This window comes from Protopterus annectens, chromosome 1.part2 (genome assembly GCF_019279795.1).
Source record: "Protopterus annectens isolate FY-2018-M chromosome 1.part2, PAN1.0, whole genome shotgun sequence".
Taxonomy (NCBI): Eukaryota; Metazoa; Chordata; order Ceratodontiformes; family Protopteridae; genus Protopterus; species Protopterus annectens.
Window position 1 is genome coordinate 1,085,448,290 of NC_056727.1, and position 10,603 is coordinate 1,085,458,892.

General features: G+C 43.1%; 1 non-coding gene across 1 annotated transcript; it reads left to right on the top strand.

The window, feature by feature from the left end:
* Positions 1-4,642: 4,642 nt before the first annotated feature.
* On the top strand, positions 4,643-4,784 carry LOC122792576. The gene has a single exon (XR_006363388.1). It is a non-coding gene; the product is annotated as a small nucleolar RNA SNORA16B/SNORA16A family (small nucleolar RNA).
* The last annotated feature ends 5,819 nt before the right edge of the window (positions 4,785-10,603 follow it).

Here is a 10,603-nt window from a genome sequence, read left to right on the forward strand (position 1 = left end):
GTGGGTGGTGGGGTAAGTGCAACACATGTAACTTATTTTTCCCTTGAGCTCGAGGTTTGCTGTGTATACCCTTTCTAGCTGCAAAGGTGGCTTGTTTGGAACATATTCTAATATAGAGGAGATGAAACCTACTAAAGAGGTACGTTTGGTCAATATTTTAAGGAAGCCTGTTCTTTTCAGAAGGTTAACTGAATTCAGCTGCAGACTTTAACAGGCCTTTAGCTCTGTGTAAATAGACAAATACAACACTAATCATGAGGCACATAACTCTCCTAAACAGTGTGCCACTCAACCAAAGCTCCTAAGGCAAAACGGCATGCCCAACAACAGTAGTCATAGGTGACTCTATAGTTAAGCACATATGACTGTCATTGTACATGTGGGTGTGTGACCGGACGTACCTCCCTGAGCTACATAGAGACATGGAGGAGCTCTCGAATTATGTAGTCCAGGCTGGTATGACCCTAGCCCTGAGCAGCCCCTTACCATCACCCAGAATACCACGGTACAAGCAGAAAATGATTTTGATTTAAAAAAACAATTGGCTTAAGTTTCTGGTGTCATTCTAAGGGGATCCAGTATCTGTCTGCCTGGAATGACATGATTGACAAGACCTTGATGCTTTGCCAGAGATGGCCTGCATCAGTCACCCCTGGGCTTCCAGATACTGCCACCCCTATAGTGCCTTTTTTAGGCTGATTTCCAAAGACCAAATTACCACTGTAACAGCTACAAACAAATGCAATCGGAAGGTCATGCTGCTCAACTCTTGAGTCTAACTCTCAAAATGCATTCGCTCAAAGCACTAAGCACTCCTTAAAATGGAGATTGACAGTTGTGCTGTAACAGGAGACCTGGTTCAAGGGAGCAGATAGCACCCCTGCACTACCAGGCTGTAACTCGTTCCATACCTTCTGGCCCCAGAGCTTGGACCGAAGCGCCAAAGGCTGTAGTGTTCCCATATTCATAAAGGATGTGCACAAACCCCAGACTGGTAGCCCAACATGTCTAATCAGCGATGCTTCAGGTGCAGACAACATTGGGTAAGACAGCAATTCAGGTCATAGCCTGCTATAGGTCCCCAACCATGACCCAAGACTCGCTCCACATTCCTAAGCACCCTGGAGAATATTAGGGTCCAACCTAACACTCCTACTGGGCGACTTCAACTACCCCTCCATTAACTGGGAAAACTACTCTTGTACCAATACACTTGTCCAACATTTCCTGGAATTCATTAATTCAGGTGCCCTGGACCAGCTCATTCTTAGAGGTAGCAACATCGTTTACCTCTGGTTATTACTAACATGGGTGACCATTGCTCTGTACCAAAAGTAATAATCTCCTCCCTGGTTAGATAAGACCACAACCCCCCCCCCTCCGCAAAGGTCACCTCCATGAAAAACTTCTCCAAAGCTAACTTTGGGCTCCTAAAAAACAGAAGTGGCTAACTTCACGGCACCCATGCAATTGGAAAACAGATGCGTAACTGCCAAATCTTACACTAATGCCCTATATGTACACACATGCATGGATCTCGCCACGCCATACCCAATAGAACCAAGATGCTGTCAACTAAAAAACAAACTCTACAACAGAAGGGGGAAACTGATGGGAGTTTTTCCCAGTCTCGGGACTTCATCTTATTTCTATTGGCCTCAACAAAAAGCTTCAAATCCTCTTATCTGCTGCAATTCTGTTTTCATAGCTAGCTTTAAAGAAGAATCTCCTCAGCAATACCCAGATTTGTTCGGCGCTGTTGTCTCGTACTGGCCTACAGGTTCAGTGCCAACTTTACCCCTCTCTCCCCCACCAAAGGAGCAATACCAGTAGATTGCCAGGCACTCAGTATTACTGCTGCACAGGTTAAAGCAACACTGTCAAAGACCAAGAATACAGCTTCTATGGGACCCAACCATATTCCTGGCTTTGTTCTAAAACTAGAGTGAACTGGTACCTCATCTGTGTGCCCTGTTCAATCACAGCCACACCCCAGGCTTGTCCCTACTGAATGGTGCACTGCTGTCAGTGACTACAGACCCTGGGAACTCTTGCCCCATTAGCCTGAGTCCGATATGCAAAGCTGTGGAATGCATCATCATGGACATAAGAGTTTGGAGGTACCCTATGTTTATCTCACACAGTTTGGTTTTGTGAAGGGTAGATCATGCCTGCTCAACCTGGTCGAAGTCACCAGAGCTGTGAATGCAGGCAAAGTGGTTCATAAGCCTACCTTTATCTGGCCAAGGCCTTTGATACCATTCCCCACTCAGGAATTCTAGAAAAACTCAAGCTAGGCATCAACCCCTATATCACTAGGTGGGTTGCAAACTGGCTCACATTGAAAGTAGCTGAGTCCACCAGGGTATGGTCCTGGGTCCTCGCCTGTTTGGCATCTTCTACTCTGAAGTTCAGGCCAACAAAGGGCCTCTGGCTGACAGTTTGCAGGCTATTGAGTTGGGAGCCGTAATAAACTCCCCAAGTGATATCCTACAGAAAGGGCCTCACTGATACTGTTGACTGGTGTCAGAACCATGGCCTTAAGTTCGATGCCAAAAAAGTGTTCATCCCCTTTTTGGGAAAAGCCAGTTCCCATAAATTACCACATCAATGATAATCCACTGAACAGTGTCATATCTGGGAACACAGGATGACAGCAATCAATCTCTTGACCACCACATTGCCACTGTGGTCAGTCTTATGTGGCACATCTTATTACTAATGCATCCAGGAAGAAAGCAGTCAGTCTCCCTCTATTCTTCCCTCATTAGGCCAGTCAAGAGTTACATGCCCCATTTGGCATGTACCTCACTAGACACTTGCAACAACTGGAGAGGCCGCAAAAATACCTCACAAAGAGGATCTAGGCCTTAAACACTTGTCCTATTTGGATATACTCCAACCCCCCCCCCCCCAACTATTCTCATATCACCTACTTAGAGGCAATCTCTGCTTGACTTACAAAGCCATGTCTGACCCAGCTCTGTTAGAAATGCTATCTAAAGAAATCCCAATCCCTCCACACTTCACGCTCCAGAGACCTCAACCTCATTACCACAATCAACAGAAGCTGGAGGGACAGGTTCATAACCCAGAGACTGCCCATGCTGTGGAATAGACTTCCCATACATCTCAGAGAGCCTCACTAGCCCTCTTCAAGAGAAATCGAGTGGATGGGAAATAGAAAATTCTCCCCGGGGATCACTCCAGTGCTTCTACTTGACAGAGGCACTGGGAACTAAAGTTGGGTGGCACAATGCCAGGGTAATCTATGGGCTAGGCTTGTAAAGGCTCCAGGGCCATTGGTACTAGGCTAATCTATGAACCTTATTGGATAGTGTCTTGTCAGATTTTCACTTCTGATTAATTTGTTAATGGGCCGGATTCATGAATGCCTGCACTTATCAGCATACAGTGTACACTTAGTGCATGTATTCAAGAACATTCCTACCACATTTTTGTACTCTTGACGGTACTCAATGGTAGCCTTTATGGATATCCCTTGATATTTAAGGTTGCAAGAAAATCTGTAGAACAAAATTAAGAGGAAGGTGCGAGTTGCACCATCTTCATTTAGAATGGTGTACACTGTGGGCATTCATGAATCCAACCCAGTGGTTCAGATGCTCATAATTTATTGAATTGCCTTGATAGCAAAACCGTACGGTAAGGATGCAGATTAAAGGTGTGACAGTTGTGCAGTTATTGCTGTGGGGTTTTTTTTCTCCGTTAAAAGCCAGGGGGTGTTAACCCAGTCAAAGGTAGTCCAATGAGACTAAACTGATCTTACGATTTGGAGGATCACGTTTGACTGATCTTAATTTCATGTGATTATTAAACTTCCAAGAAACTTGCTCCAGAACTAGGTTGCATCCAGTTCTAAGTTCTTGTCAAGATCTTTTTTGATTGAATAGAATTGTAACCCTTTTTAATAGAAGGGTTCTTGCCTGAGTAGCAGCGTTGCAAGCTCTCTAATGTCTGAAAATGACCCCACCCCCAATGACAGTTGACAAAAATACAAGTCTTTCACTTGGCAGAGACCTTGCATTTTGCTTGTATATTATTTTAGTGCTACATTTCTAAAACTGCACAATTTGTCTGGTCTGCTATGCTCACTTCTGCTGTGAGCATTAAGGTGGCATGTGGGATGGAGAGCAGTTTACCCCACCGAGGCAGTTGCTGACTTGTTCATGTGCTCTGCAGTGTTTAGTTGTGCTAGGTGGTGTGGGCTGTTTACCAGATGAGCAAGTTACTTGAAAAGAATCTTGGCTGTGCATCCTGGCTGTGGTCTCTGGAAGAATGTTTACTTGGAATGTTCAATGGTGGAACTTGCCAGTAACTAGAGGTGGGTGGGCATGTCGCACAGGGCAATGTTCATGCGTGTTTGTTGCATATGCCCATGGGGGGAGGGGACCAGCCACTGACCTTTGGAGTAAAAGCTATCTTCTGTGATTCTACACTTGTAAATATGCCAGGTGTTCTGTCTTGGGGATATTAACTGAGGTGGCAGCTTAGAGGCTTTTCAGGCAATTGATGTACTTGAGAGAATACCCAAGACTAGTTAATCTGCATGGTAGTAAGAGGAGATGAGCATTTTTGGCAATCTTTGGTATAGTCATTTAATTATTGCAGCTTTTAAGTTTCAGGCCCTTATCGAAGCCATGTCTGCTTACTTTCATAGCCGATGTGGTCAAAAAGGAGCCAAGAATAAACTTTTTCTTTGACGGTCGCTGCTTGGGTTAAGTGCAGTACCTGAGCAGCAACATTGGCAAGAAAAGACAGATCTTGTATGTTGGGCTTGAGCTTTGGGGTAAAGGCCAAAGGAATTGGCAAGTATGCCATGTCACTCTACACACCTGGTTAAAAGAGGCTGATGGGAACCTCTGCTGGTGCCTGTGTCATCTGATTTCCCCTTTTACTGATGGCCGTTTTGACTTTGTGGCTCATCTGTGAACACATCATGGCTCTATCCTTCAACTGGGGTTTTCAACTGCTTTGCAGGCTAAACTTTGCTTTATTATATGGTTGCATTGTTGGCACTGGCATAACATTTCAGTGCAGTCTGTCTTGCAGAAGTGGTCTGTGTGACATGCTATTTATGTTGAATTCTGAGTCCTTTGCTTTGAATACACTCTGGCCAAACCTTTCCCACCTCAGTGTATCCAGTTATGCTTTCTGCAGTGTGGTCACCTTATTTTTCTTGGGTGGGGGGCCTTTTAGGCCATTTCTTCCTGTGAGGCATTTGTGCCTATAACCCCATCCCCTGGTTGTGACATCAGATTCTCCATCCTTGGCACGGGCCACTTGTCATACTTGTGTAGCTTTGAATTCTGTGGCTCTGCATGTCAAGGCTGCTTCCTCACGTCATTGTACCTTGGGTGTATGCCACAGTTTTTGTCGTGGCCTCAGTGACTGTTCTGAAGCCAGCTTTCCTTGTGTTGCTCCTTCCCGGTAGCCTGTTGGATAGACCTGACTTTTTTTTTGTCCCCCACCATTTTTGGGGGGCCAATGTACATTGGTTGTTCCATCGTCCCTTGCTGTTTCATTTGGCAGCATCTTTCTCTCACTTTTGACTTGTAGCTAGTTGCGTTATTGCATTGACAGTCAAGGCTGAGTTTTGCTTTATCTGCTAGTAGTAAGCATTAGAGTAGTGTGAACATTATTCACATTCTGCAAATGGAAGGTAGCATTTTCCACATATGCTGCCTTTACAGTAAGCAGTTTTAACTGGAAGTAGGTGAAGTGGAGCTGGTACATATGGGATCTTGTTTTCTTCACTGTTCTGATCCTTTGCTTAGTCTCAACTTTCTGGTTTTGACTTGTTTGTTCAAAGGGTGGGCAGTTGCTTCCCAACTCAAATTTGCCACCTTGATCAGAGACCTATTTACTCTGCTAGATTACAAAGCTCTTCTTTCTAAGCTTCAATTAACCAACTAGTTTTCTTAACATTGAGTTGGTCCGGTGAGGATCATGGTTATTCCTAGTTAATGTCCTTCTGTCTGGTGATCCCTATCAGGTTTAACTTGTGTGGTAGCCTGCTTTAGTACAACCTACATGTATGTCTTGGGTGGATGGGGGACCTCAAAGCATGGTAACCAAGGCTTGTAGCTTTGAAAATGGCTGCAGTGCCTCCAACTACATGCAAGAGCAATAGGTGCACTTTCATAACTGGGTCTGGATTGGCCTTGTTTGTATTAGTAAGCCTAACAATTAATGCTGGTCTTTGATCAGACTCTCTCAGTGCAGAGACTTGTAGGCCTTGCATATGTTGGGATTCCCTTCTACAAGTTAGGCTAGAAACGGTTTGCATATACCTTTTGTTAATGGTCTATTTGGTGAAATAAATCCTTGTTTCTTTGATGGAATTCCAGGGTTGTCCTAGCTAAGAGGTTTTTTTTTGGTCTGGTAAACTGCTCTTGTCTGAAGGAGATTAGACTAATCAGGTGAGTGTAAGTCGTAGCTTTTCCAGATTCTTGACGTGCCCTGTCTCTGAAATTCAGAGCAACACTTATTCCTGTTACATTTATTTCATAAGGCCACTTGGATAATAGTTGAATATCCTATGGCTGTTACTTTTCTGGGAAACCCGAAGTTTCTCCGTTTCATAGAGTTTATTGTCTTTCGGTCTAGAAGCAGACCCAGCAGTGCTGTTAGTGGCCCTGCTTTCTGCTATATATGGAGAACTGAGGGGGTTTGGGGTGTACAGGGTTGTGGGAGTGGTCAGTTCAGATACTGACCCCCTGTATGTAAATGGGCTGCATTGGTATTGGATCACGCAAAAACATCAAGAACCCATTTGTTAATCAGTTTAGGGTTTGTAAAATTAATAGATGCAGTAAATTCAGATGAGGTTTCACTGGTCATTCCTGACAGTGGGTGGTGGCAATGGATTGCCTCCTAAGTTCTTGCATGTTGATCTGCTCCATGTTCATGTACCAGGCCAGCTGTGCGAGATGGCCAGCTGTCTTTCACATAATTGCTAGTTGTCCTTCTTTGAATGCATTGTTGGATCTGTGTAATCTGCCATGTCAAGTTTCATGATTAACTGCTCAGGCCAGGCCTTCCCCCTTTCAGCACATACAAGAATCATAGTAAAGGTACCCTCTTGCACACTAAGCTTGAAGTAGGTGCTTGCTTTCTGATTTGAGGAGTGTGTTTTATTAAGACCACGCATGCATTTACAAACTACTTCTTCCCAAGAGCTTGTCACTTTTGATCAAGCCCTTCATCCTAATGTGCCTTCCAAACAGTTTGAAATTGGGAAGATGCCTTATTGCTCAACTTTGACGTAAGTTTGAAAGAAGGGTGTCTGTTGCAAACCTGTGCTCTGCCTTACTTTCTTAATATGTTAGCCTTTATCACTCACTGTTGTGCCATAGGTCAAATGTTGTATTGCTATGAACCGAAGGATCAGAAGCTTTCTAAAAGCCTTCCAGGCTTAAGTTGAATCTGCTTCCTTGGAGTTGCTTTTGGGCTGTCATTGCTGAGACCTGTTGAATTTTCAAATTGGAAAAGCAAGGATTCATTTGGCGGATACATTTAGAAGCATATAGATGTCCAGGACATGACATGGTCAGTATTAGTCCAATACTTTTAAGAAACATTGGAATGATAGTTTCATTGTACAATTTATGTATCTTGGTTGCAATGAATTTTAAATAAGTCATAGAATAGTATGCATACCAAATTTCTGTGTTCCCAAACATCGGTGTTACACTACTACTGAATAAAATGAACATATTGAAATGTAACATGACCTGTTACCAGATGTAATATTTTTTCCTGTATAAACAAATTTCCATGATTCTCTGGTTCTTTGGCTTGATTCACTTTACTGGCTACCTGTAGAGGATTGCTCTTTCTTGGCAAGTTGCAGTAAATATTTTGTTATCCGGTTGTTTACCTGGTTAGTTTGACTGGGCACACTATGAACGTTTCCAGCGGCATCCCGGGGTAAAAGCTCAAAATGGTGTCATCTCAATGGTTTGACGTTTTACTGTAGTTCCTTAACTGCTGCCTTGCATATCTTGCATAAGGCAGATCTGAATTATCCATTGCAATGTCCAATTCAGTGTTTCATCTACAGATTGTGTGCCTACTGCCTTTGACGAATGCATTGCTTAGGTTACAGTAAAAAAATAACATTGCAGTAAGGAATGGATGGCAAACCAAAGAAACTACGACTGGCACGACTACAGCACCCAACACTGGAGTAAAACTTACAATTTCCTGTCCATCTACAGGTTGCGGTAGTAGAACCCACAGCAATATGCATAAAAAGCAAATATACGCGCCTATGTGCTGCTACCTCTGCTTTCAAGTGCTGTAGCACAATCACTGATGACCATATGCTAAACAAAACAACTACACCTTGAAAACAGATTTCACATCAAGACAGTGACAAAAATAATAGCAATGCAAATACAATCGGAAGGAATTCAGAAGAAACTGCACAACCTACAAGCTCTGTAGAGAATACAGAAACATCGGATTTGTGACATTACACAGACATGGTTTAAAGTCACAGAATGTACTCTCAGTGCAAGCCTAAATTGCCTTGCACACATGTAGACCATGAGGCACAAGAGAATGGGGCACAAGGTGGAAATGTCTGTCTTGATTAGCAGCAAGTATTCTTCAATATATTTCAAAACCGGATGACACCCAGGCATTTACCCACATGCAAATAACTGGAGCGTGTCCCTTACCATATCTGAGCAAGCTACAGGTTATCTGTCATAAGAAATCACAGCCCAATATAGGAATGAATGCCGAATTTACTGTTCAATTAAAAACACGAACACCCTATGCAAAAACTCAGAAGTTTTGCAAGGATCTGCCAATGCACACATAATATGCTGATCATTACATTTGATTTTCTTTGACTAATGTTCTTCGGCACCCCATAATAACTTGCTAAAACTGACACTTCAGGCAATATGCTGCCTGTAGTAACAGAGCAAAAAAATATCGAGGATCACATTGGACACTACTCTGAACTGCGGTAGCATTGTTGCCTCGCAGTAAGATGTCCTTTTCGATTCTCTGCTGAAGCATCTGTGTGGAGACAACACGTGAATGGGCATACCTTTGTTGAAGGTTGTGCGTCAGGGCTGGCAACTCTGCACGTAAAAATCTACTGCCAATCATTAGCGGACCGGAGTTCTGCTGTGGCGACCCCTAACCGGGAAAAGCCAAAAGACAACATTGGACCCTACTCTCAAACCATGCAGATAATATTAGCGGAACCATAAATTAAATTTATGCTACAAGCTCTCATACCTTCTCTGCCTCCAGCATGTGCACAACCAAAGCTATAAACATACTTATCCCAAATGGGCTCCTTTAATAGCTCTTCACTCTACCACAAATACAAATAACACCTGTACTGTTTTACAAAGACCTGTAGATTTGAATTACTTGCAGAACCAAATATGCATCTTTGCTATTTCCTCCAGATTGCAGATTAAAGTGGGACTAATGCATCCGACAACGGACAGCAAGTTTTTTCATTAATCTTTCTCCCTGAACAGATTACAAGACTGCACAACCACTACCCATATTGAAAAGGAAATCTTTAAGGTAGTCAGTGGCACTGCTCTTTAGGAAAGTTAGCGAAAATAACTTTGGAAAGAAGACCACTTTGTCACTGGCATCCAACGCCACATGGAACCGCTGGAATGCTGCAACAAATGCAAATATAAAAAAGTACAGTACTAAAATGTCCACAGTTCAATACAAAGTGCATACATGTATCCACAACAGTTGGGTCAGCAGGACCCAAACAAGCAGTGTTTAAACATTTTTGGATGCATGTGTGAACTTATGCAGCACAGTGACCGAAAAGCCAGGAGAAATGAAGATGCCACATGAGAGATGCTGATACTTTTTGTCATGTATTTCTACAAAAAATGTCATGCTCACCAGTATAAATCCACGAGGGAAGCTGATGCAGAAAGACTCGCACAAGGTTCCAGTAGGGAAATACAGCGTATTGGAAACCATGCTAAAAGTACCTTACCTCCTGCACTTGTATTGAGCACTCTGGCTGGGTGAAGGACAGGGGAGCCATGACATCACAGAATGGGCGTATCTTATTTTTAGTTATAATCAGATGATGGCTGTGGTGATGTCACTTTGGGGGAGGGAACTTTTTTAAAAAAAAAAGTACCTGCACTGCCTGGCCTCTCAGTAATTGGGCGACTCCAGCAAGCTTTATTCAAACGTGAGAATCGTTTTGTAAGTGAATCCATCGCAGTATGAGAAGGTAGGCTTCTGTTACAGAAGGGGAATTTTAAAAATCGTAAATGCTTTATTGTTGCTTTAGAGGACAATGTAAATGGGGGAGGAAAAGGGCCGTGAAGTTGAATACATTAGAGAAACCTGTTTTACTCTTAAGTAGCAATTGTGTGCCTGACTTTGAACACTCCTGTTTTTAATCTTTAACTGTCAAAATGAGCAGTCAAAATTAGCTGGTCTTGAGGCAGTCTCAACCTCTGGTACAGTGGGGATAATTCTGGGGAAAAGATGCTGTCTAATACTTCCAAGTGTTCATGAATCGTCCCTTTAAGTGAGTTGTAAAGCAAGAAGTGGATCACACGTT